This window comes from Myiozetetes cayanensis, unplaced genomic scaffold, assembly GCF_022539395.1.
Source record: "Myiozetetes cayanensis isolate MyiCay16 unplaced genomic scaffold, myiCay2020 scf2-11, whole genome shotgun sequence".
NCBI lineage: Eukaryota > Metazoa > Chordata > Aves > Passeriformes > Tyrannidae > Myiozetetes > Myiozetetes cayanensis.
In genome coordinates, this window is record NW_026087411.1 from 63,969,171 (window position 1) to 63,992,996 (window position 23,826).

Below are 23,826 nucleotides of genomic sequence, written 5' to 3' on the forward strand. Positions count from 1 at the left end.
CTGGCACCTTCAATGTAAAGTAGAAATTAAGGGATCCAGTAAATTCAAGAAAGATTTGCTTTTAAAATTATGGTTAATGTGTGTGTCTCGGCTAGTCCAAGCCTGTTTCAGGATGATTAGGAACCTGGTATTTTACAGTACGTTGGAGTATGCAAGGATTTTACATTTGCTATTCAGTGCACAGTCAACCTTGTTACAGCAAAGAGATTAACCTCAGACAAACATAGACAAAATTTCTGGGAAAATTTATAGCAGTGATCTCTTAGGACTTTTACTTCTTGCATTAGATAGTGAAAGAAAAGAATTCAAGTGTAGAATGCTACTTTTACAGCATAATGGGGACACTGTTTAGTGGACTTGTCAGCGTTAGGTTAATGGTTGTACTCAATGATTTTAGAGGTCTTTTCCAACCTAAACAACTCTATGATTCTAATTTTGCAATTTCTTGCTACACTCTTTATTCACAGAAGACATCTCATCAGCAGTACTAGTGGGACCATTTCCTTGAGTAAAGCTTTCTCCAGCTTCTGATTGGCAAAGATTCAGAAACATCTTTAAAGTTTATTTCGATTGCTTTCAAATCTGGTTCTTAAAAAAAAAAAAAAAAATTGTTGGGACAAATTAATTAATTACACACTGAGATTATTTTAACATTATAAGTCTACAGACAAAAATGAGTTTGCTCTGTCTCCACTGCAAATAGAACTTGTGTTGTTGTATTATAGTCTGGTAAGAAATAGTGTGAACACCAGTAAAAGCCAGGCTATGTTGCCTAATAACTAAGGCTGCCCTACGTATGTTCACATAGCTTCTGTACAGATTTATCATGCAGAGTTGATCTTCAGCCTTTTGGGACTATCTCTTACCCAGTGCTTTTTTGATGAAAAAAAAGTATCCTCTACAGAGGATGGGAGGCTGCCCTATTCAGAGGGGAATGTGGTATAAATAACACTGGAGCAGTCAGTCTGCTCAACAAAGACATTAAGTGCCTCAGTGCTGCAAAGCCACTCTAATCTTTCAAAGTGCCAGGTGGTTTCTGCTCAAACACTATGATGTTTCTGAAGCAGGTTACCTACACCAGGAATAAATATGAATGGAGTCTGATCACGTCTGCCCTTTTGCAGTGGCATAAATATCCCCAGAGGCATCTGTCTGGTCCCAAAGAGAGACTAGAGTAGCTTCAGGTTTTCTTTACATGCCATGCAGCATATCTTAAGTCTACACAGCATGACATGGAGTTGGGGTTGAGGGTGGAGAAACGGAATACCAAATTCTGTGTGATATCCACTGGACATGTAGAGGATCTGGATAAACTGGCTTCCATCTAATTGCTTCAAATCTATTTCTACATCTGCATTTGCTTCCTTAATGTTTTCTCACACTGAGTTCCCATTCCTGAAGTTCAAGGAGCTTGATCTGGATATTAAACAGACTTGGAAAACACTGCAAAAAGAATTTGCAAAAGTAATCAGGCAAATGTTTAGAAAATAATGACTCTTCTTATACCCTCCTCTGTTCAAGCAAATGATTTTCCTGTCAGATATTTTCAAACAGAAAAGTATAAACTAGTAGTCATTAACAGTGTGCAGAATACAAAAAAACAAACAGAAACCTGAATCTAAGCATAAACCCCAACCAGTCAGATTGGAAGTGCTCTGTATGACCCATTTCTCCCACCTCACATAATCAAAACAGCTCAAACTTCTCTTTTTGAATACATGACAATCACAACATACTAATTGCAACTAATCTGCAGGCCAAGAATTATTCAGAACAATTACATGCTGGAGTTTCAAAAATCCACGTATTTGAGAAAGTGTCAACTTGTAGATTTTAAACCGGAAAAGTACAGGTGATATAGGGCTGCACTTGGACATTAAATTGTATTTTTTTTCTTTAGAAAGGCACATAGAAACACTCAATATAATGTGCTTTTACTGAGCATTCAAGAAAATGGATTCAAATCCTTTTTCTTCCTAATATAGACTATAGGGTTGATGCCAGGTGCCTTATTTTCTAGGTAAATAACATATTTTATAGTGTGGCTGCATTTTCATTTTGGTAATAAATCCCACACTATGTAAACCTCCCCTGGTAAGCTTTTTTTTTTCATGGAAAAATATATTGTAAAAAGTTCCCAGCTAGTTCTAATTGCAAGTTTGCTTCTGGAAAGGGAAAAATGAAAAGGAGGAAATATAGCCATATTTGTTGGGCAAATCACATGCTAAATGCATCCTTCTGGTGAAACAAACAGACGTGGGATGACAGGCAGAGTCATCCAAAAAATCAGTCTTTGAGTTGGCAGCAGGATATTTATATTTCAGTCCTGGCTCTGTCACTGACTGATTCAGGTTTTACTTTCCAGTTCTTTGCCTTTTTGCCTTCCTTATGTGTCTTGTCTATTTAACATATAAAAACTTTGGCATAACAACATTCCCTTAAAATCTGTAGCTGTTTTGTGGAACATGGGACAGTCCATGGTAGCAATACTGACTTATTAGCAACATCAAGCTGAAGAGACGTCTCAGCCTAGATCTGAGTAGCCAGGGGTAGGAAGAGGTGCTGTGGTAGTGGGAATATGAGCTTCTTAGGAGCAGTTTTGATGAGCCAGTTCTAGGAAACCAAGCTGAGCTGCTTTCAGCACAACTCTCAGCTTCTAGTCACAAGTGCAACCTTCCTATTCATCTCCATGGTTCAGGGAGTTCTCCATCTGCTTGCCATAATTTAGAGCTTTGACATGAAAAGGACGAGGTTTTTCTCATAGTCAGGAACTTTTCCAGTTGGGAACTTATGCTGTTACTATTTACAACCAAAAGAACTTTGATGGTACAGAGGAATACCAGCATAAGCTAAGTTAATGTGATAAAGTCAGTCTCCAGTGCAAAACATCAAGCCTTTGTAGAACTAGTACTTGACTAGTTGGTTGCTGTTGGTACTTTTTTCTCCACTTGGCTGTATGGACTTCAGACATTAGGTCAAATTCTGTTCTCACAAACCTTAGTCTGGGAGATGTGATGTTAATATCAAAGACAATAACTCTAGCACTGTGCCCAAACATTTATCAGTGAACATGTTGCACATACTGCTAAATGCAAAATTTATTCTTAGTGTAAAAATGACACATGGTATCTTTATAAAACTAGAAATAATTGTTCTGCAGTAATATATTAACAGCTATGCATGTGTTTTATTAAACCTTCTTTTGTGTAAAAAATGTTTGTTAGATTCTGGCAGTTTTATTTCTTCCTTTTTTTTTTCATTTAATTTTTAGCCATTTAGGAAGGTCTTTTTCTATTTTAAGTTGCCTTGACTCATGCTTGACTTTACTAAATTACTTTTCCCAAATGCTTACAAGGAGAGTCTTTGGAATTAATGGGTAAAACTAAACTCACTCCCATTCTGCAACTGCATTAGTATATTACATGCAATTATTTATGATTCATCCAAACTGGCTTCCCACATGGCCATAAATCTCATAGAGTCAGAGCATTGTGGCATCATCTCTGCTGATAGCTTTCATTCTTTTGCCAGGCATAATGCTCCTTGAATTGGAGAAAAACTGTTCTTACTCAGCAAGGAGCTACACTGCAAACTTAGTGTCCAGCCTGACAGAAGGGAAGGAGGTATCTCCAACAGGATGAAACACCTACATCCAAAACTGTAGTCTTCTAAATTCCTGCTCATTTGTTGCCACACCCTAGAGGTGCCTAAACTCTGGAGGTGCCAGCTTTTCACATTAAAATTTGCCAGACTCCTGAAATTCTGCTGCAGGCATGTCCAGAAATGCATGTCATGGCACACAGTTAACTCACACCCTGGCACCGTCAGATCCAATGAACTCAGCTTTCCCGCACCTGCACCCATCTTGCCCAAGGGGTAGAGCCAATGAACATTCCCAGAATGCAGAGAGCTGCTGCTCTGCAAAGCTCAGAAGCAGCTGTTGCTCTCTCCTCTGCTGCATTCAAGAGCTCTGTGGTCAGGGCTCTTACCATAGATGTGGGAAAACTGGAGTTTACACCCTCCTGTGCCTGAGGAGATCAAAATCCACGCCCTTGCCATGAGGCCGGGGCTGTTCTGGGTGAAAGTGCTCTCCACCCTGCCCTTTGAAGCTCTTCCACCCTACAGGAGCAAGTCGCAGCTTTACAACCACTGTGGAGAACATGAATAAGCATGATGTTTTGAGGGGTTACGGCCTTTGTGGGGGTGGCGAAGGAGGTTTCGGTGCCGTTTCCCTCCCCTAAAGAGTTTCTGTGTGTTGTGTCCTAGGTCAAATATAAAAAATAGGGGGTTTTTTTGGAGCACGTATGGGAAAGGGCTTCTCCAGTGCTGCTCCATGGGATGCCAAGGAGGTTGACAGCAGTGGGTTTAATCCAGTGCCTGTGTCACCCCTCCTCAGTGGACACAGACGCTGGAGCCTCTGAGTGCCACTGCTGCTCCTCCTGACTGGCTCTTCCTAGGGCCTGTGGAAGGCCTGCAACATGTCCTTTCCCCAGAGAAGCCAAAGAACACCACCACCACCAATGACCAGCATTTCCATGCAGCATTTCAAGTACATACAAGGTCCATCATGCTCCACTTCCCAGCTGTCCTGCAGTCCCACAGCCACCATAGCAGCAGCCACTCCACTGGAGACCACCAGGCACCCCATGTCCCCACGGTACCACAGACAATGCCTGTTCTCATTTCTCATGGTACAGGATCTCTGCCCCTTGCAGCTTGCTGAAGCTATTGTCTGTTTGACAAATGTCTTGAGGAAAGTGGTGAACTGGGTTTCTTCTCTCAGGCGTTTTGGAGAATAAACTGCATATTTCTCTGTAATACGCATTTGTGTGACAACCCTTCTAGTCCAGGGCTGCCCACTTCTGCTAACAACCATTGTTTCCCAGGAAAATTTTCATGAAGCAGTAGTAGCCTCTGGACCCCAGCTCACACTGAGCTTTTTGTTTGACCTTGACTGCTGGAAGTCTCCAGTGACTCTCCAGTTTCTAGCAGTGAAGTAATATGTGACACTTGAGTGCTCTTCAGTTTGTGTCCATTTTCATGCAATAGTTTGTATTCCTTGGCTCACAAAGCCAAACCACCACCTCACTTCATAAGCTTGAGTGAGTCCTTTGGCTTCCCAAGTGCATTGTTCTAAGATTAATTCTTGATCTTCAGTGTGCTTCTTTGACTTCCTTAGGCATATTTCCAGTGAAAGTAAAACTCGCTACATCAATCTGTCTGCATATGTGTGTAATCCACAGTGCATTTTGTTTCTTTTGTCTGATGACAAATACACCCAACAGGGGCATACAGGTTTGACAGGAGGGATGGGGCCTAAGCACTTTCAAGTTCTCCGCCAGCTGATTTCTGTAGTGAAATATGTGTATATATGATGTGTAATACATATATACCATTGCCAGAATTCTCTTCAGAAGCACATTAGGGATACACAAAGATAAGAGAAAATTTCATTAAAACCAGTTAACTGACAGGCAGAAATAGGCAGGAAAGAAGCTTTCACTACTGTCCATACTCAGAGAACTAATTATTGCAGGGCTAGTGACAGAGTTGGGGTTAGTGTTTGAGAGGCAGGCACTGCACAAACAGGTTTACTAGCGCGTCCTGTGCAGTTTACTAGGACAAGGGCTGGACCTGGCTGGAGGCAATCATTCATAGCTACTTTCGGAGCTGTTCAGGGTATATTATTAATGCTAGGGATCCATACCCACCCCATAAATAACTATGTAACATTGTCTGTGGAATTCGTTTTGATCTTGTTGTTTATAAGGGATACATTCATCTAATTTTAAACCTTTTCTCCATGAAGAAGCTGTAATGTTGTCTCTCCAACTTTGGTATTCTCTGTTTAACAGTCATACACGTTTTGTTTTTCCTGCAGTCTGCAGTGTTCATGACTTTTTTTTTCTGTTATAGAAGCTGACTACACTATAATCGCTTACAAATACTCCCCCTGACAAGGATAAATCAGCCTATGCTGAGTTCTACGCTGCTATGGCCAAGTTGCTGACAATATCAAAGCCTTTTTAAAAGTAACCGAGGGATCTCAGAGCTGCTCTGCAGATACAGATGTTTAACATTTCATTACCAAAGTTGTATGCTAGCCTCCTCTACGTGACTGAACTGAAACCTCTTCTTAATGCTTAATGCTGCAGAATCAGCTATTGTTGAAATAAGACTATCTTCTGTATATCTTCTCCTGAGCTGGCAGGTGCTGCTGGCACATACAGTGAGTTACTGTTTACTCCTCCTCCAGCAATCCCTTACACTTCTAGAGCATTTCAGCCCTGCCAGGGTTTCTATCAGCTCCAGTGGTCTGCAGCTCCTCTTTGTTTTACTCCTAGTGCCCTACATGGTTGAGTAACCACTCAGAGCTGAGGACTGTGATGAGCCTGTTTCTAAATGTCCAGCCCCACCAAGCACTGGACCCAGCACGGTAGGGAGAGGATGGCCTGGAAAAGCCCAGGCTCACAGCTGGCATGGATCAAGCTCCTCTATACACTACTCAGCTGTGCTTTTATTATTTTCATCCACCAAACACCTGCAGTCCTCAAGCTGGAGGGCCTTGCTCTTACCTACAAATAGTAATAAAAGCACTGAATGGCTTTTATCTCCCTAGTCATATATCAGCAAAAAAGTTCAGAAAAGCCCATTGTTTTCAAGTGTTTTTTTAGTCTGGAAAATATATCCTGGGCTGCTTAGAAAGGAGCATGTCCAGCAGGTTGAGGGAGGCATTCTCCCCCTCTACTCTGCTCTTGTGAGACCCCACCTGGAGTACTCCATCCAGCTCCGGGCATAAGAAGGATGTGGACCTGCAGGAGCAAATCTAGAGGAAGGAAATGAAGATGATCAGAAGTTTGGAGCACCTCTCCCGTGAAGACAGGCTGAGAGAGCTAGGGATGTTCAGCCTGCATGAGAGAAGTTTCCGGGGAGACCTTTTAGCAGCCTTCCAGTACCTAAAGGGGGCTTACAAGGGAGTTGGAGAGGGACTTTTCACCAAGGCCTGTATGATAGAACAGGCTGTAACACTTTTAAGCAGGAAGAGGGAGGTTTAAATTAAACATAAGGAAGAAATTCTTTACTGTGAGGTTGGTGAGACACTGAAATGGGCAGCCCCATCCCAGGAAGTGTTCAAGGTTAGGTTGAATGGGATTTTGAGCAACCTGGTCTGGTAAAAGGTTTCCCTGCCCATGGCTGGTTTGAAGCAGATGACCTTTAAAGGTCTCATCCAAAACAAAAGCATTATGTGGTTCTGTGTTTCTATTATTCTATGAAGAAAATTAACTAGCCACACTGACAGGAAAGGGGTACCTCATAAGGCTTTAAACTAAATTTGATGTTATTCTGTTTGTTTGATATTTAGTAGCCCTAGCTCACATCCTAGCTTTGGTAGTGACAGATTACAACCACTGCTTTCTTTCTTCAAGTAAGAATTCAGACCAACTGATTTCTGTAAGGTCCTTTATAACATCACACCTTGGGAAGTGAAATTTGACCATAGAATCATAGAATTATTAAGGTTGGAAAAGACCTCTAAGATCACTGAGTTCAGCATCTGAAAGCTTTCCTAAGAGCTAACTAGAAGGGCTGCATGAATGTTAGATCATAGAGTAATGAGATATCTTGTCCCTTTAATTTTAGGAAACACTATATTTGCATGAGAAAGAACACATTTACAATAGTATCTGAAAAAAAGATTCAGCTGATAGATCATTGTAGTTTCCCAAATAAATCCATTTCCATGAAATTTCCATCAGAAATGACTGTATTTGGCTCTTTAAGCAGAGCTGGTTTTCCCTTCAGCACACTTCAGAACATGTATTATCCAATATGGTAGTAGATACTTTGGACCAGGAACTAAAACAAGCATAAGCCAACAAACCTATAAAAAAAAACCTAGCAGAGTTGAAATGGCTTAAATAATTTTAGAAGATGACCTATCAATTGTATAAAAGTGCTCTTTGTAAATGATAAAGTGGTAAAAATGCAGCTTTCTTTTACAAATGAATTAATCTGTGGTGGCTGTTAATGAAGGCAAAAGGATCTTCAGACACAGGAAAAAATATACAGCAGCTTTAGCATGTGACAGGGGTTTTACATAGAAACTTCTCCTGGTAGGATTGGTTTCTGACATTTTCTGGCATGGCAGACCTAAACCTTGCATGCATGTTGCACATGCAAGAACATAGATAAAGCTTTTTGTGAATGTTCTCTCAGAAGGTATATTTACAGCAGAAGACTGAATCTGTGGACTGCCCCTGTTTTATCCAGCAAGAACTCACAAGTACTTCTAAAGGGAAGACCTATTTCAGTGTCAGCTTTGATACCTGAACCTTTCCCAGGGGGCACATAAAGGTTAGCTCCAGGAAAGCACAGTCAGCCAACTTAGGTCCTGAAGTGAAATATTTACCACCACATATTTTCAGAGGAGAGTCAAATAATTCTGAATGAATCCAAAACAGTCAGCACACTAAGCTTGGACCTGCCTAAAATCAGTACCCTCATCAGGCAGCTGCTGAAACATACTTATTAGGGAGCGCTAAGGGCAGGGTACTGTCACAGAGCTGGAGGTGGCCATCTCTGCCCAGCCTGCAAACAGCCCTGGGGAAAGCTGAGAGGTGAAACTCCTTCAAAAAAACCAAGCAGCTCTCCTTGGAACGTTCTTTAAGAAACAACTGCTCCCCATGATGGTTTTGGTTTTTGGGGGGTTTTGTTGGGTTGGGGTTTTTTGTGTGTATGTTTGTTTGTTCTCCAACCCCTCCCCACAACCCCCCCCTTCCAAATATACAATTCCGACAGTAAAAGAATGGAATTAATTTACCTTCTCAGCCTGAGGGGTTCAAACCCACCACCCTCAGAAGTGCAGCCTGCATATCAGCCTGTCAGATAGGAATAAAATTTTCCACCCACCCGCCCCACTGAAAAGGAGCTACTGCACAGCAAAAAATTCAGGAGGCACTGACTTGGAGTAGCTTGTTCCTGTCGAGACTAGGACAGCTCTGGGCATGTATAGAGAAAGGCTGTGTTCTGTATGTGCAAAGGTACAGCCCCAGGGGCCCAAGGCATGGTAAAATTAAAAGCAGTGTCTAAAGGGGTAAAGTTCATCCAGGATTTTGCTGCTGGAAGGATCACAACCCCATGCTTTCATGCTTCTGCTGTACACTTCTCACCCACAGGGCTGGCACTCGAGCTCTGAGATGCACAACCTTTCACTGTGGTACCATGTCAGCAGAAAGCATTTGCTGACTCCACTCTTTGCCCCTCTGCCCAGTCTTTGCCTTTAGGACCTCTTACAACCTGTCTTTGGGAAAGGGTTCCCCCCTCTCTATCTCTCTTCTGCCTTTGGACCATTTTATGTCTTCATAGTGATACTATAACGTGAAAAATAAAGTGAAACGCAGGCCCTGCTTGTGCTGCTGAGGTCAGTGAAGCTGAATCTATTTACAGCAGCTGAGAAACTGCACAAATGTATTTGTTTTCTTTCTTCGCTTGAGAAAACTGAACCCTTCATTTTCTGTTGCATGAAAAGACACCACATAATGATTATTTTGGTGGATCATTTCCCATCCACTCTGGGCTGTCCTTTTTTTCTGAGTTTATACTGAAGTCTGGACAAAATCTTTTTAAAATGCTATATTTGCCCGTGAACAGCATCCTGACAAAAAGAAGGAAAAAAAAAACCCCACAGCTTTTTATTTAACAAAAAGTGTTCTCAGGTATATATTGGAAAGGAGTAGGAAATGGATTCCAGGATCATCATGGCAGTGTGTCTGTGCAAACTTATACAGCATATCTCATCATGTTTGATAGCTTTTTACTTTTAACCTGATATCTAAATGAAACCATAATAAATCCAAGATGATGAACTTTTTTGGATGTCTGTATCCCATGGAAACAAAGGTGTGTATGTTGAAATAAATTAGTTTCTAGTTTTGGTTTGTGTACCTGAAAAGTTGAATTCCTTTTAATGCACACAGTATATTAGAGGCCTAATTAGTCACTGCCCAGTACAGTGATTCATAAATCTATCCCTGCTCAGAAAGTACTTCAGTGTGTGCTTTTACAACCCTAAAAAAATTCTCCCTTGGTTTTCAAGCAAGAGGCCATATTTTCCAGAGAAGTGATGTGGTAAGATCTCATGCCTAGTTTACACTTCTTTAGAACAGCTACAAATCATAATAATAATAATGGCCAGTCTTCGTGAGCGAAGATCCGGGGAAGGTCTTTCCACCTTCCAGCCTGCGCATTGGATTTTTTAGGTGAGACACAGTGTGCGCGGAACTGAGCCCACCCTTTAATCCTAAGGTTCATCTGCCGGGGCCAAGCGAGCTTGGACGGTGGCAGCGAGGTCCTTAGGATGTAGGTGGGTTGCCTTTAAGGGCTAACGAGCTCCATCTGCCCGGGGAGTGTCCCTGACCGGGAATCGAACCCGGGTCTCGCGGTGATAGCGCGGCGCCTTTACCACTAGACCACCAGGGGCTCCAAATCACAGCACAGTCAAATATCAGATCCAGCAACTCAGGGGCCTGAACAGCCTGCCCTATTTACACAGGCTGGGTGGTAATGTTGACATTTTAGTTGCTCCTTAAATTTTTCTCAGCTAATACCCTAATGGTCATTCCTTTTGCAGTCACTTATGGCTACTGTGCTTGTCCTAGAATCCATAATCCACCTCCTAAAGAATTCAGGTACCCAAACTTTCAATTCTCTACTCCTCTTCCCTCCATCCCCTTTCCTTTATCCCTTGTCTCTTATTATTTAGGTTCTAAATGCATTCACTAGAATAAAATGTTTGGAGCATACCACAAGCTTAATGCAAAGCATTAATAAATGTAAGATCCTGAGCTCTTTCAGTAACAGATCTTTCCCTGTGGAATTCATTTTAATCTGTATTTGCAATGAAAAATTACAAATGGGTAACTTCCATTCTCCAAGCATCCCTTTCAATATTTAAGCTAACACAGCATTTAACAAATATGTTTAAACATCGAATTCTACTGTTGACTGTCAGGCATATAACTCCACAACGCTGCAAACACAAACTGCCCCCTTACGTCTTTTTCTGCCTGTCATGCCATCTAAAAAATAAATAAAAAAAAAAATTCACTAGCTGAAGGAGGCAATGCAGAACATCAGAAAAATTAACAAGTCAGAATAACTGAGGAAAACAAATATTACAGTTTTGCCCACAAAATTGATCTCCTAGCAAATGTACTTGTATTTTAATTGTTAACATGAAAACTTGGAATGCTATAAAAAGTTTCAGAGATGAACAGGAGTAATTAATGGAGTTTGATGTTGACATCTTCAAATAAACTCTACCTTGATTTTAACACTGATTGGCTCAATAGGGATAGTCTGACCATGGCTGTGCTCTTCAGAATCATTGTACAGCTCAGGGCTGTTATGTATGATATTGTTCAGAAGTTGAAAGGTGTGCCTTATATGACAAGAAAAATACCTTGAAAAAAATATATAAAGTTCCACTGGTATTTTGCATGCATCAAACTTGTGTCACATATTTCAGGGAGAGATTTTAGGTCCAAATATTACAGAGTATACAAAGTTTTGTGATGCATTTGCACCACTCATGTTTGCCTGATGACTCCACTTCTAAACTTAAAAACATGCAAAACATGAAATTGCTCCTGTTTTTATTTGTGTATTTATTCATATTTATTTTACATTTACAAGTGATCTCAGCCTCTTCAACTTCTTGTTCTATAAGGGCTCTGTTGTCAAATCTCCACATTAACGTTGCTTGCCTATTGTGTGCAGGGTAGGATTGTGCCATTTCTAAACTATAATCAAATGGGATCTTTTTAAAACTTAAAACATTGCATTGTTTTTAAACAGGGCATTTTCATGAAGCTATGAATAACTCTGCCTCACACAGATTTTGAAAGAAAATGTATCATTATCTCCATCAAAGGTCAACCATAGATTATAACTCTCTTTTTGTTTGTTATAATAAATGTTGGTTCTGTGGGCAATTATAAGACATGGTAAGAAATGTGTGAGAACAGAATCTTAAGCAGAGTACATCGCCTTGGGTCCAAGAACCTCTTTCCATTGTTTTGCATTATTTTAGTTGGCTAACACTGAATTACCACACTTCAAAATTGTTCACTTCTACTCTTTTTCTTTCAAAGATATCTAGGGGAGCATTATGCATTAATTAAAGCTGATGGATGATGATCCTTAGCTCCTGTGACTCCCAAGGCAATCAGAAACAATCACCAAGGAAAGATTGTTACAAGTACTGATGGAAAACCGGTCCAAGAGGAGCAAATCTGAGAATCAGCCACATCAATCTGGGGTCTGCAGAACCCAACTGTAGAGCAGGATTGTTGAAATGAATGTAGGTTTAGAAACTGGCAACACTGCTTGAGGAAAAAAAATCAAAACATCTCTAGGCTGAACAGAAGCAAAACCACATATCAAAAATTTGGAATGTGCAGTGATTTGCTTCTGTTATAGCACAGTACAGCAAAAGGCACCAAGGAATAGTCAGACCAGACTGGAACAGGGTAAGCTGAAGGAGACATTAGCTGAAGCACTCTTTGACCAGACCTTAGCTCATCTCATATAATAGCCAAGTGTTGCCAAGACGGACTAACTTCCACTTTATATTTTGTAGCTTCTTTCTACAGTGCTACAAGATGGAGCTAATTTAACTCCGGCAGCCAGTGGCCATGTGGCAGCATATGTTAACTGGAGTTAGGGAACAAAGGACTGCATTTTGACTGGATCCACAGAAGCAGAGGTCCATGAACACATGCCTTGTGTTTCAGACCACTCAGCAGAGAACTCGGTCTCTTGTTGGGAAGTAGAGGGGAGTGTTAAGTTTTCACAGGTTTTCTGTTTTATTAGAGCAGGTATTACTGAACTTTGTAAGTTTTCAGAGAAGGGTACACATGTTAAAGAAAAATTTAAAAAAAGATAAAATGCAATCTCTCTCACACATGCACTTATATAATATGCACACCAAATTCATGTATTTTTATATATGAAGGCAGTACATAAGTCCTTTTCATCTCTAAAACATATTGAATTGTTAAGAAAAAAAAAAAAAAGAAGAAGAAAATAGGCTGGTCTCAATTAGCTGAATCATACAACCAGTTCATTCTTCTGATTTGTTATAATAGAGCTCTTAAGAAAATGAAGAAAGAACTGCACAGTTCTTACACAGGCAAAACTCAACAGAAACAAGAGAAGAAATCTGTCAGAAAAGAAAAGAAAAAAAATAATTTTTCACTTGGTTGGCAGTAAAAGCACTATTACGCAGCAGTTACTTAGTATTATAGACAAAAGCTACGGTTCTGCTGCAGAACACAGCTTTGCAGAGATTTTGATTTCATGACTTGAAACTAAATCCTGCAGTTTGCACCCTCTTCTACTTTTCTCCCCCTTCATAAGATCTTGCAACTCCACTGCTATTACTTATTGATTGATTGTCTTGGAAGAAGGATCCCAGCACAGAAAGGAAAACACTTCTTAGTGTTTAGTTTGTCAATAGGTGTATGGGGGTATGTGGAGAGGGTAGGATTGAACCGTGGAGTGTCTCCACCTACACAGACATTAGTAAGACTGATGGTGCCTCTCCCACTAGGAAGAAATACATTAATTAAAAAGGAGAAAAAAACAAAGGTAACTTATCATTGGCTTGAGAGAGGCTGAGCCAGTAACAGTGCCATTGAGTGATTGATTTGTTTGTTCTAACACAGCCTGTGCAGTATCAATGAGTTGAGAACATCCAGATGAAGGGAGGAAGATTAGGTAATACTGATTGAATTTCTCCACATTTTTTTTTCTCTCCCAAAAAAACATTTTCTTTGGAATAAGACACTTTTGTAAGATTACACAAAAGGGGATACATTTTCCTGGTAAAGTAGATGTTTCTGTGGTTAAAGCATGAAACTGGTAATAGGAGTTTTCTGTTCCATTCTCAGAGATTTGACACATCGGGTCACATTCAGCTTTGGCTATCACAGCAGCTCCCACATACTTCAAGGAGGGCTCTATCTGTTTAAGCCAGGTGTGCATTTTCTGTCTGGGAATAGCACTGTCCTTTCCCAAGTGTTTTTATTAAGATAATGTTTACTGACATCTCTGAGCACTCTCAGGTGCTGCTGGAACATCTAACATTTTTATCATTTACCATTAAGTTACAATCAGCCGTCCAAAAGGCCCAGCTGGCACCAGATATTTCATTGTTCTGTTTTCTTATGATTCATCACAAAAATGCATTTGCCTGGGTTCCTTCACCACTAAAGCTATAAGGGCACTAGGGAGATGTTGTTTCTCTAGCCTTAAAAAAAGAGGAGGATTATATACGTTCACAGGTAATGAACAATTTTTGCAAACTACAGACAACTCAATTCATCTTTCTTTCTCCACAGTGACTTAGGCAGGTCTGGTTGTGGATCACCATCATGAGCAGCAGTTCAGGGTTTTCAGTACACCTATTTTCATAAGAGCTTCACTTAAAGACGATGAATTTGTGCTATTATTACATCTCATCTTACTCTCCATCAGAGTGCAAAAAATCTAGATCCATGACGTTTTCCTTATAGCATTTTCTCCTGAGAACCCTTTCTGGGTATAGTGCATTGACTGGTAGGTATGTGTGCCTGTGAAAGTGAAGGGTGCCCAGTCTGAGGGTAACAGTGCCAATAAGGGGCTGGATTCCACCTTTTTGGGTATCAGGATAACCTGCTACCCCAAGCTGTTCCTGACGGTACATTTGTTTTAGGTTTTATTATCTCAATACCTCTGCCACTTTTGCAATTGTTTCAGAGGACTAATTCAAGCTCACTCTGCACCAGGTGATCCATTAGCAGGGGATAAAATAGATTGAAGTTACTGAGGGCGCATTTCGAGGTGTTTTTATCATCATTCTCCAGATTTCACCTAAATTGCTTAAATTTGTGGCAAATACAGATTACCGTCTGAGGGCAGCTCTTCTAACATTTTCCATTACACTACACTCTGGAGAAAATTGCAAATCCCATGAAAGACAGAGGAGGAAAAAAAAAAAAAAAGCCACTCTACAGAGCTGTGTTCAAGGACTTTGATTTGTTTACTCCAGTCTTCAAAGCATTATCTTGCTAGGAAAGTGAAAATTCAATAATATGGACAAGGTCATGGGAAACATAAGTCTTGTTTTGAAGGCACTCACTCAACACAATCATTTAAGTACTACTCTTATTCAGCAAAACACTTGTGTTTACCCCTTCTTATCATCATCTTAAGCAGGCAGGCTGGAAAAAAGCATCCATGTCTCACAAAACTCCACTGAAGTTAGCAGCCATGCATGACTATTTCTGAACTGAGCTGAGCACAGAACAGGACACTTTTATCCTAGCAATTTCTTGAGAATCCTTACAATTACAATTTTGTGTGAAGGAATGGCTCCATTCACCCAAAAGACACTCAGAGCCATCTTCACATTGCACAGAACAAGAAAATAGACTATATTAAAGAGGAATCCTGATTTTCTTAGTGCCCTGAGCACTGAGAGCAAGTTCCTGCCTGGAGCAGATCATACATCTGAGTATTACCGTGTTTCTGTCCAAACTTAGGTCATCTTAGAGCTACCAAGCCCTTCCTGAAGTGGCAGGTTTGGCTGCTGTCCAGTCAACAGCTCTGAGGCCACCTTCATAATCATTAGAGCTGGGCTGTGCAACCTGATAGCACATTCTCTGTCCTGTGAGAGTGGTGAAGAGGGTTTTGGAAAAGGTGGTTGCATTAACAAATCAGCCTCCTTAACCTTACCTGTACCTCAGTCACCAATTAATCTCTCCAGATGAAAACTTTATAAAGCATGTCAGCAAGAAAAAAGTCAATTCCAGAAGTAAACATGTAAAGCACTGCAAATTAATCCCACAAAAAATACATAGATCAGTGAACGTAGAAACTGATACCAGCCTCTTCTTTACCCGGATCCCATTAAATCTTTGCAGACTCCTTCCTTAAGAGCACTAAACCCTCTACAAACATAACTCACTTTGAAAGCAGTTAACTAGTTTATCTACTGCTTAAAACACATTAAACAAAGCATGACAATGACAGCAGTGTATACTGATTTAAAATGGAGCCTTCTCTACAAACTGCAATCAATTTTCCTTGGCAACAAGGAATGTACTTTTCTCGGTCCTTTCCATGCTCATGCTAGGTGTGTGGGGGGGCTGTCATAGATAGCTACTTGTGTTGCTCTTAGCTCCCCATTACATATGTCAGATAGTCCCTGCAGCTCATCAAGTAGACTCCTTCACACCAGCAAAAAGAGTAGACTGTCAAGCTACCAAAAACCAGGGAGATTTGTGCTTTTGAATAATTTTGCCTTATTTTGAATTTATTTTTTTTTAATAGCTCACTCTGAATTTCTCCCCGTAAGGGTCATTCACTTAAGAGTTGGACTTGATGATCCTTGTGGGTCCCTTCCAACCCAAAATAATCTGTGAAACTGTAAATATCAGAGTCCTCAGTTATTTTTCCCTCATCAAGACTGGTGTCAGGGATGAAGTAACACACAACATTATTAGACATAAATCACAGTATACTTTAGCTGAAAATTTGCACTGCTGCCCTTGGCACAAGTCCCACTTGCTGCAAGTGCGAAGTCATAGCAATGTAGTTATCCTGTCACTTCCAGCACTTGCATAACAGATGCTCATTAAAGGGAGGATGAAGGACATCACTATAGAAACACTTAATTAGGAAACATCAGCCTCAGTTAAGGATAACCACTGGAGTCGGAGGCTTTGGAAATGACTGATGAATAGCAGGTAAATTTATCAACTTTACTTGTCACTTTGATTTCTTTTTCATTCTACTAGATTCTTTTCCTAATTTAAGCTCAGCAATTTCCAAATATAAGATAGTATTTAAAACACTGGAAAGACAACACCAGATCCTCCTCCAAACTAATCTGCCAGTCCAAGAAAAGTGGCGCCACACATAATGCAGCATAAAGCAAGTAAAGTTATACAAAGTTGTGCAGCTGCACGAGTTTGAGTTAGATCACCATAAATCTAGTGTGTGGCCCCGTGCAGCCACCTCGCAGTGCTTCCAGCAAACCAGTCATATGCCAATGCTTTGACTAGCTTAATTGCTCTGCCCAAGAGGCTTTATGTAATGCCTCAGACAACAGCATAACAAACTGATCAGAAGCAGAGTAGCCCTCTAGTCCTCGCCATGAACTCACATATCGAGGTGAATTATGTCATTCATAGCACGCCAGGAAAGTTCCAGCATATGATAGGATCTCTCCTAACTCCAGATCAACTACTACAAGGAAACACAAAACTTGAGAGGATATATTAAATTGCAGGCAACACACAAACCTACAATAAAACAGTTTGCTATTACTTGCATTAGGCTGTTCAGCACAACACTTTGCCCTGAATTTGTGTCATCAGCCTGCAGCATCATCGTAACAGAGCAGCTCAGCTGGTCCATGAGATCATAGAGAAATCCATTTCCCTGATCATATTCATTCACTCCAGCTGAAGACCCAGTGAAGTTGAATGAGGTCAGTGGAGCCATTAAGTTTAACCTGGGTCCTTCAGAATATCTGTAATCACAAATGGGGCCCATTTTACATATCCATGGTGCTAAGAGAGAGCTGGTGTTACACAAGAGGTCTCCCAAACTGGGCTTTGAATTTCATAGTGATAACAAGCTCTGCAAAAGCGTCTATTTCTTCTTCTAGCAAATATTTGCCAGCAATATGAAAAAATTCATGGCCATCTTATATAACACATCAATGTATTTTGTATCTTATCTGTTCAACAGTTCATCTGCTTGCTCCAGACTTGAAAGGAGATGAAATGAAACATATTCACCAAGATTAATGCAAAAATACAAAAAAGTCATCAGTAGAGGATACATATGTTTGTAAAAATGTACAAAACTGACTCTTACTTTGTAACTATAAACAGTTATTAAGGAAACTTTTTCATAGACTCCTAGAAATGTTTGTATGAGTTTTTTGTATCCATTGAATTATAAAATTAACTTTCAAAATAAAATGTTATGTGAAATATTATGTATGTTAAACTGTTAGCATTGAAATTTAATTTTTTAGATTTATTGTGGTCATTTAAATATATGCATATTGCTGTAAGAGAACAGAGTAATGGGAATTCCAAACAAATTATATTTCTGAGCAAAGACTTCTTTGCTCTAGTTTATATATCTCTAGCTATTAATGTAAATATACTGCAATAAAAATCATAAGAAAACTTGGCATTCAAACTTTCCTCAAGTAGTTGAAAAATTCTTAGCTTGAAATTGTCATTTATCTGCTGTTTCTGAAAGTCTATTATATCCATAATGTAAACTACAATGTTAAAAATAAAAGCACTAAACATTTATAATAGAATATGCAATCTCCCTTTACATTAATCATAGAATTCATGTGTGTGTTTTACACCATAATTTTTTTAGCTTAGCTTATATTTATTTCATCTTAATTGTTTCTATTATTTGTTAAAATTAGTCCACTGTGTTTGCTCTTCTTTTTAATATTTCTTCAGCATTTTGTTGCATGGTTGCTCTAAGACATTTTAAATGCAGATTCTTTAATCTAAAATAGCTCTTGAATGCCTTCTCTCAAAGAAAAGTCCTAAAATGAAAAATTCTAATAAGCTAATAGCTTTACAGTCCACAGTTTACTGTTATTCTGATAATGTAAAGAAATGAGAATAGCAAGTACATGTTCTCTTTTAATGTTTCACCCACTGGTTATAAGTGACTCCAAGTGTCAGGCCACCCAAGGCCCTGGCCTCATAGGGAGGGTGCCAGCGGAAGAGGTGTTTTTGAAAACTACACACGTTTGTGGAGGAGAGCAGTGGAATAAAGAGCACCAAACACCTTCCACTAGGCAACTGACTCATGGTAGATGATGACTTCAGCACTGCCTGACCTGGCTGAAATCAGTGGTACAAAGGAGTTCTTGAAATACTGTCAGTCCCAGGTGCTGTACTGAAGATAAAGTGTTGTTTGCTCTGTAACATTTCTTTGACCTTTTCTTTGGAGGCTCTGAACAAACCAAGTCTTCCATATCTTTTCCTCCTCGCACCTGGAGGAGTACTACTTTCATTAACTCCTCCACCCCAACCTTCACACCCATTATCTTTCCCACCAAACTCAGAGGCAAATTATTCAGTTATTTTAGGGGCAAAACTTATGTTATCTGACCTGGCTTACTAATAATTACCACATGTTTAATGAGAACCCTCTTCTTTCCTTGCTCTTTATATATGTGAAAAAAAATATTTTTGTTATTGCTCCAGGTTTTTTGCAAATTTGATCTTCTCTTAGCATGTAGCAATGTCCACTTTTCCCTCGAGATTTCTCAGCCTTTAAAACATCATATTTTTACTGATAAAAACTTTTGTCACTCTCATCTCTAAATCTGAATCTGGTCCTAAAACGAGTTAGGTTAGAAACATTTCTCTATAAGCCTTTCCTAGTGAACTAGTGAATAAACATAGTTGGTGGTCTACCTGTCATAAAGAAATTCCAGACTGCATAAGCTGAATTGAACTCTTTAGTTCTGCTGACATCTAAGAAATCCACATTTTCACAAAGTTGGGTTTATTAGGAGTTTCCACATATGCATCAAACGATGAACACTTTTCATGTAGACAGATACATCACATAAATTGCTACTTGTTTGTCATATTTGTTATCCTTAGTCTTTTTATTTGCTGAAAATTTTTTCTAACTTGCTTACATACCATAAGCTTGATGCTTTTCTTGAAGGCCTTTGCATTTCTGTTTCTGATAGCAGCCTGGTATAGGAAAATTCCTTTCAAAATGTCTGGTCAGGCAGTAATGAGCCTTTTCCCTACATTTTTTTACAGCTCAAATCTTGTTTATAGTTGCTTTTTAATGAATAACCTTCTTTAAAATATCTAAAAATGTTTTTTTAATTGGTTTCCCTCATTAAAAATAAAATCTATCTTTTACAATTTTCTTTCATTTCTGCACTTAGTAAAATACAAAACTTTCATGCCCTGTTTCATTCTCTGACTCTTCAAAGCTTTTATCCTTTTATTTTTTGTTACTCTGAGTATGAAATCTTCTATCTACCCATTGCTTCCGTACCAAACCACTATCCCAAGCAGTGCCATTTTTAGCTCACAGTCACATCTGTGGATTTCCTGTACAGTTCAAATTGCTGTTTGAAACTTTTTCCAGAACTCCAAATATATATTGAAATTGCCACCAGTGCATTTGTTTTCCAGTGATTTTTTTGCCACTATAACTGGATCATTAGAGTGCTTATGAAAAGTCATCTTGAAAAGGACGGAAGATGAATTCCCTCATTTAGTGAGAGCATTGTGGCTCTCTTTAATAAATCGTAGGGGACTACTAATCTTATTTTCTGTTGAGACTGGACCTGGGGCTTTTGAGGTCTCAAAAATGAGTCCAAGTAGCAACCAAATAGGTAGATGCCTGACTAATCTTTATAACTGAAGAAAACATTGCATATATATTTTGAAGAGCTTGTCCAACACTGAATGATGAATTTTTACCAAGCTTAACAAATCTTCACCTATTTTTGAGCAAAAAGAAAATGCAGAATTAAAAAACTTGCATTGTTTTGTTTTATTTTTCTCAAAAAATGGTTCACATGCTACAAATGTTTTTCTACAGAATGGCAAGACGATCAAGAAGCCAGAAGAGGCTAAATCATAATCCAAGTAATTTGGGTTTAGTGTCCTTCCTCAAAGCGGCCTTCAGGGAGTGAAACTTGAATGAAGGGTTTTGGGACTTGGTCAAAAAACAAGTTCCTCAGTTTCATAATTCCAAAGTAATCTTGATGTTTTCCCACGAAGTCCAACCTTGTATACAGTAACAATAATTTTCATTTTCTGTCCTAGCCACAAACTATGAGTGTGACTCACTAAGCATGCTCCTTTCTGACTTCTGGTTTGTTGTTTTGGGTTTTTTTTAATCTGTGTGCCATAGTGGTAAAATGCCAACTGCAGTTTTTGCCTGGCCCTCCTTTTCATTTGCCACTGTCTGTACATGCAGTTATACTTTCATAAATGAAAGGAGTTCTTACTAAGAACCCTTATTAACAGCTTACATGCTGTGTTGTATATAGCAGGTACACCTTGGCTGAGGATGCTTCATTGCAGATGGAAACCTGGGACTTCAAAGCATGTTGTCATACAGCAGCCATCTGGCAAAACAAGCAGAGCAATGAGATCTCCAGTCTTCCTGCAGGCACAAATGCTGTTGGGCGACTCTTTCTGGGGTGGGTGTAACTTCTTCCCAAGTACAGTATGCTGCAGTAAATATGCTGAAAGTTGCTGGAAGTCCCATCAGCAGGGAAATCACTGTGACCAAGTTGCCAGATATGTAGCCCTAGCACTTCTACCACTCACTAGCAAAAACAACACGCTTCTGCAATTCCATAAAGATGATAATTACAGCTGGCTATCTGACAGAGCAGAGCTCCCCATGGTTAGAAATGCTGTGGCTGGTTCTCCCAAATATTTTCCATTTCCTGAAATTGTTGCTTCTGTTTTGTTCTCTGTGAGTTTTAGCCTGTTGAGCAGTTGAACATGCTAATTTCAGCCAGGTGTTAATTATCAGCACTGGAAGTGAAAAAGATGCATGGATGAGTGTACCTGCATGCTGCTTACCTTCTAGATGTTTCTTAATTTTTCTCCAGGATATTCAAATAATAGCTGAACAAGATAAGCAACGGTAAACAGTGCATTGGATTCATTCTAATGACAGAGTAAATGTGTTCTCTGTACATGAAGAGAAAGACAGGAAACCCAGAAATCCCTGCGTTCTTGCACCAGATATAAGTTTTCTACAACCATTAGAGGTCACCACAGGCTCCAGTGAGCTTCTCTATGAAGTAGAAGGACAACTCCTCTGAGCATATAATGCTCTTCAAGATCAATGTGAAAAGTAGTGATGCATCATATGATTTACAGGGCTGAAAAATATTGGTAATATAATTTGGGATGGAAAAATGACCAAGAATGATAAACTATGACTCAAGGATCATCAGCTGAAGAAGACAAAATAATCAGCCAAGAAAAGAAAAATAGAAAGTCTTATACAGTGCTTAAAAGGCACAGACTTAGAGTGAATAAACTGATAAAGAAATGAGAGCAGGATCTGTTAGTGTTAGAAGAAAATGAAGAAATGCCTAATGGTCAGAATCCAAGTTTGAGAGTAACTTTGTTGGTCTTGTTAAAAACATGTATGATGCAATGGAAAGCAGAAAACTTGGGATGCTAATGATGACTAAATGACTTCTCTTGTCTGTGAGTTCCAGTCATTGACCAAGACTCTATTGTGTTGGATGGGGAAACAAATGAATGGCTCCTTCCCCAATAAATTTCTAACCTAAAAGGGGGATGGGAGGGCAAGAGGGAGAAGAGACTGATATGGGCAGTCATTACAAGAGTAGAAGAAACTATTAAAAAACATTATCAAAAGTGCCAGCACACCAGCAGTCAAACTGCTGGGGTAGAAAAATTTGATTTAGCCTACTCTGCTGAGAAATCTTGAGCTGGGAATGTGTAAGTACCTGTCTGAAAATCTAGGATGAGCGTGATGAAATGTGGCCTAGAGAGAGAACAGAACAGGTTGCTAGGAAGGATGGTAGCAAGCCATGACACAGCCTAAGAGCAAGTAGTTCATTTGATGTGTCAGTGGAGGAGAAGCCAGCAGAAGAGCAGAAAGAGGGAGAGGGCCATTGGAACAGGCAAATAAGCACTGTAGACACCTCTTGGAAAGATAAGAGTAGGGCAGCACTGCTTTACCAGAAGGATAGGAAATTAACAACTGGACTTGTCTGTCTCACACTGGCCTTTTTAGCCATTGGCCTTTGTAGCAAGTGTGGGTAGACCCCTTCTCAAATCTTCGTTTGTGAAGCCTAGCCATGAGAAAGGTTCATGATGGATTAATAAAGATCCTGGAGGATAACTCAGGATTGACACAGAGGTATTATAAAGAGGAGTTTAGATATAGCCTGGATTTGTATAACTAAAGTTGATAGTGTGGATAGTGCTCAGAGTACCAATGAGAATGGCAGGCAGGAGAGCAGTGTGTGAGGCACTGTGCAGACATCAGGTAAACTCTGACCTGAAAAGTTTGCAATCTCAAACACTAGGCAGGTGTTTAAGGCAAGCAGTGGCCAGTTAAAGTATAGGGGTGAAATGCGCTTGTAATGCTTAGTGGAGCTGTAGCAACAACCACAAGTCACAATTTACATAAGATGTTATTGCACAGCAGGTTCCTTTTATGCGTTACAGCACAGATGTATTTTAAAGTGGCATTTGAAGTAATATGACTTGATACACTGGCATGTCCAGACATGTGGAAGGTAGGTAAGACTCTGCTTCTGTGCTAGTACCAAGTTTTGGAGCCAGGAGAGGGGTGAAGGGAACTGAATCTTCTGGTTATGCATCTAGTTTTGGGTTGTACAGCATTTCTTGACTACCTAGCTACTAAATAATAGCTAAATATTTATTAACTTACATTATCACAGCCAGATGAATGTCAGTATTTTCCTTTGAAACTGTTATCAGTATATTGCATACTTCTAAATGTGAGAATGATTTTTCACATTACATAAAACGCAAATATGAACAATAAACCCTAAATGAGAGAGGGATCGTAACATGCATGTTGCTATGAATTTTGGGGAGCAGTCTGAGCAAGAAGAACAGACAATGAAATAATGGAAACTGGGTAAATAAATACTGTGAAGATCAGGAAAATATTGAAACTCTTATGTCACATGTTGAAATCCAGTGGGAATTTCTTTTCTTGTAAGAA